Source organism: Salmo salar, chromosome 04 (assembly GCF_965601325.2).
Source record: "Salmo salar chromosome 04, fSalSal1, whole genome shotgun sequence".
Taxonomy (NCBI): Eukaryota; Metazoa; Chordata; class Actinopteri; order Salmoniformes; family Salmonidae; genus Salmo; species Salmo salar.
In genome coordinates, this window is record NC_138294.1 from 4,175,001 (window position 1) to 4,179,874 (window position 4,874).

Consider the following 4,874-nt stretch of genomic DNA (forward strand, 5'->3'; position numbering starts at 1 on the left):
ATTTAGAGAAAGAGATTTCTATGTAAATAACTTTCTCCCTTCTCTAGCTGTACAGCGCCTTCGGGAAAGTATACAGACCCCTTAACTTTTCCACATTTTGCTACGGTTTTTAGAAATTATTAAAAATACAAAAGTGAAATAATTCATTTACATAAGTATTCAGACTCTTTACTCAGTACTTTGTTGAAGCACCTTTGGCAGCGATTACAGCCTCGAGTCTTCTTGGGTACGACGCTACAAGCTTGGCACACCTGTATTTGGGGAGTTTCTCCCATTCTTCTCTGCAGATCCTCTCAAGCTCTGTCAGGTTGGATGGGGAGCGTCGCTGCATTGCTATTTTCAGGTCTCTCCAGAGATGTTCGATCAGATCCAAGTCTGGGCTCTGGCTGGGCCACTCAAGGACATTGAGAGACTTGTCCTGAAGCCACTCCTGCGTTGTCTTGGCTGTGTGCTTAGGGTCGTTGTCCTGTTAGAAGGTGAACCTTCGCCCCAGTCTGAGGTCCTGAGCGCTCTGGAGCAGGTTTTCATCAAGGATCTTTGTTCTTTCCCTCGATCCTGACTAGTCTCCCAGTCCCTGCCCTGAAAAACATCCCCACGGCATGATGCATCCCCAGGGATGGTGCCAGGTTTCCTCCAGACGTGACGCTTGGCATTCAGGCCAAAGAATTCAATCTTGGTTTCATCAGACCAGAGAATCTTGATTCTCATAGTCTGAGAGTCCTTTAGGTGCCTTTTGGTCAAACTCCAAGCGGGCTGTCATGTGCCTTTTACTGAGGAGTGGCTTCCGTCTGGCCACTCTACCATAAAGTCCTGATTTGGTGGAGTGCTGCAGAGATGGTTGTCCTTCTGGAAGGTTCTCCCATCTCCACAGAGGAACTCTGGAGCTCTGTTAGAGTGACCATCGGGTTCTTGGTCACCTCCCTGACCAAGGCCCTGCTCACCCGATTGGTCAGTTTGTCCGGGCGGCCAGCTCTAGGAAGAGTCTTGGTGGTTCCAAATTTCTTCCATTTAAGAATGATGGAGGCCACTGTGTTCTTGGGGACCTTCAACGCTGCAGAAATGTTTTAGTACCCTTCCCCAGATCTGTGCCTCGACACAATCCTGTCTCGGAGCTCTACGGACAATTCCTTCAGACCTCATGGCTTGGTTTTTGCTCTGACATGCCCTGTGAACTGTGGGACCTTATATAGACAGGTGTGTGCCTTTCCAAATCATGTCCAATCAATTGAATTTACCACAGGTGGACTCCAATCAAGTTGTAGAAACATCTCAAAGATGATCAATGGGTCTGAAAACTTATGTAAATGAGGTATTTCTGTTTTTATTTGTAATACATTTGCATACACACAAAAAAAATGTCGCACAATTAAAAGTTTGGACTTTCTCGTTATGGGGTATTGTGATGTCATTATGGGGTATTGTGATGTCATTATGGGGTATTGTGATGTCATTATGGGGTAGTGTGATGTCATTACGGGGTATTGTGATGTCATTACGGGGTAGGGTGATGTCATCATGGGGTAGTGTGATGTCATCATGGGGTAGTGTGATGTCATCATGGGGTAGTGTGATGTCATCATGGGGTAGTGTGATGTCATTATGGGGTAGTGTGATGTCATCATGGGGTAGTGTGATGTCATCATGGGGCAGTGTGATGTCATCATGGGGTATAGTGATGTCATTATGGGGTAGTGTGATGTCATCATGGGGTAGTGTGTGTAGATCGATGAGGAAATGTTTTATTTAATCCATTTTAGAACGAGGCTGTAACGTAACAAAATGTGTAAAAAGTCAAGGGGTCTGAATACTTCCTGAATGTTCTGTATCTAGTCAGACAGTTATGTCAGTCATCCTCATTTCACACAGCTGTGATTTTACAGAGTGTGTCTGTGTGCGTGCTTTGCTAGGTGTGTGTGTGTGTGTGTAGGTTGGTTGCTAGGTGTGTGTGTGTGTAGGTAGGTTGCTAGGTGTGTGTGTGTAGGTAGGTTGCTAGGTGTGTGTATGTGTGTAGGTTGGTTGCTAGGTGTGTGTGTGTAGCTAGGTTGCTAGGTGTGTGCATGTGTGTAGGTTGGTTGCTAGGTGTGTGTGTGTGTAGGTAGGTTGCTAGGTGTGTGTGTAGGTGGGTTGCTAGGTGTATGTGTGTGTGTGTGTAGGTAGGTTGCTAGGTGTGTGTGTTGGTTGGTTGCTAGGTGTGTGTAGGTTGGTTGGTTGCTAGGTGTGTGTGTGTTTTTGGGTTGCTAGGTGTGTGTGTGTGTAGGTGGGTTGCTAGGTGTGTATGTGTTGGTGGGTTGCTAGGTGTGTGTGTGTAGATGGGTTGCTAGGTGTGTGTGTAGGTGGGTTGCTAGGTGTGTGTGTGTAGGTAGGTTGCTAGGTGTGTGTGTGTGTGTAGGTAGGTTGCTAGGTGTGTGTGTGTAGGTAGGTTGCTAGGTGTGTGTATGTGTGTAGGTTGGTTGCTAGGTGTGTGTGTGTAGGTAGGTTGCTAGGTGTGTGCATGTGTGTAGGTTGGTTGCTAGGTGTGTGTGTGTGTAGGTAGGTTGCTAGGTGTGTGTGTAGGTGGGTTGCTAGGTGTATGTGTGTGTGTGTGTAGGTAGGTTGCTAGGTGTGTGTGTAGGTTGGTTGGTTGCTAGGTGTGTGTGTGTAGGTGGGTTGCTAGGTGTGTGTGTGTGTAGGTGGGTTGCTAGGTGTGTATGTGTTGGTGGGTTGCTAGGTGTGTGTGTGTGTAGATGGGTTGCTAGGTGTGTGTGTAGGTGGGTTGCTAGGTGTGTGTGTGTAGGTTGGTTGCTAGGTGTGTGTGTGTGTAGGTGGGTTGCTAGGTGTGTGTGTGTGTAGGTTGGTTGCTAGGTGTGTGTGTGTAGGTTGGTTGCTAGGTGTGTGTGTGTGTGTGTAGGTTGGTTGCTAGGTGTGTGTGTGTAGGTTGGTTGGTTGCTAGGTGTGTGTGTAGGTGGGTTGCTAGGTGTGTGTGTAGGTGGGTTGCTAGGTGTGTGTGTAGGTGGGTTGCTAGGTGTGTGTGTAGGTGGGTTGCTAGGTGTGTGTAGGTTGGTTGCTAGGTGTGTGTGTGTAGGTAGGTTGCTAGGTGTGTGTATGTGTGTAGGTTGGTTGCTAGGTGTGTGTGTGTGTAGGTAGGTTGCTAGGTGTGTGTGTAGGTGGGTTGCTAGGTGTATGTGTGTGTGTGTGTAGGTAGGTTGCTAGGTGTGTGTGTAGGTTGGTTGCTAGGTGTGTGTAGGTTGTTTGGTTGCTAGGTGTGTGTGTGTAGGTGGGTTGCTAGGTGTGTGTAGGTGGGTTGCTAGGTGTGTGTGTGTAGGTGGGTTGCTAGGTGTGTGTGTGTGTGTATATGGGTTGCTAGGTGTGTGTGTGTAGGTGGGTTGCTAGGTGTGTGTGTGTAGGTTGGTTGCTAGGTGTGTGTGTGTAGGTGGGTTGCTAGGTGTGTGTGTGTGTAGGTTGGTTGCTAGGTGTGTGTGTGTAGGTTGGTTGCTAGGTGTGTGTGTGTAGGTTGGTTGCTAGGTGTGTGTGTGTGTGTGTGTAGGTTGGTTGCTAGGTGTGTGTGTGTAGGTTGGTTGGTTGCTAGGTGTGTGTAGGTGGGTTGCTAGGTGTGTGTGTAGGTGGGTTGCTAGGTGTGTGTGTGTAGGTGGGTTGCTAGGTGTGTGTGTAGGTGGGTTGCTAGGTGTGTGTGTGTAGGTGGGTTGCTAGGTGTGTGTGTAGGTTGGTTGCTAGGTGTGTGTGTGTGTGTAGGTTGGTTGCTAGGTGTGTGTGTAGGTGGGTTGCTAGGTGTGTGTGTGTAGGTGGGTTGCTAGGTGTGTGTGTGTGATCTTACATCTCTGTGATGGTCTCAGGCAGGTTACCAGGTATCTCAGTCAGACTCTTCCCTCTACAGTCCACGATGTTGTTACTGCAGGTACACGACTCAGGACACTGGAGGACACTGCAGGAGGGGGACGACTGGTGGCCTACACACACACACACACACACACACACACACACAGGAATGCACGCATAGAGAGATGAAGCAGCAATAAATACATATTTGACATAGAAATTAAAAGGCTTTGTGACGCTGAACAATGTGAATATACACACATATACTAAATACACACACAGTAAAGCTAACTTGTGGGGATATAGAATTAAGTCCCATTCAAAAACCTATTTTCCTAACCCTAACCCTATCCCTAGCTCCTAACCCTAGCTCCTAACCCTAACCCTAGCTCCTAACCCTAACCCTAGCTCCTAACCCTAGCTCCCAACCCTAGCTCCTAACCCTAGCTCCTATCCCTAGCTCCTAACCCTAGCTCCTAACCCTAGCTCCTAACCCTAGCTCCTATCCCTAGCTCCTAACCCTAGCTCCTAACCCTAGCTCCTAACCCTAACCCTAGCTCCTAACCCTAGCTCCTAACCCTAACCCTAGCTCCTAACCCTAGCTCCTAACACTAGCTCCTAACACTAGCTCCTAGTTCCTAACCCTAACTCCTATCCCTAGCTCCTAACCCTAGCTCCTAACCCTAGCTCCTAACCCTAGCTCCTAACCCTAACCCTAGCTCCTAACCCTAGTTCCTAACCCTAACCCTAGCTCCTAACCCTAGTTCCTAACCCTAACCCTAGCTCCTAACCCTATCTCCTAGCCCCTAACCATAGCTCCTAACCCTAGCTCCTAACCCTATCCCTAGCTCCTAACCCTAGCTCCTAACCCTAGCTCCTAACCCTAACCCTAGCTCCTAACCCTAACCCTAGCTCCTAACCCTAGCTCCTAACCCTAGCTCCTAACCCTAGCTCCTATCCCTAGCTCCTAACCCTAGTTCCTAACCCTAGCTCCTAACCCTAGCTCCTAAACCTAACCCTAGCCCCTAACCCTAGCTCCTAACCCTAACCCTAGCTCCTAA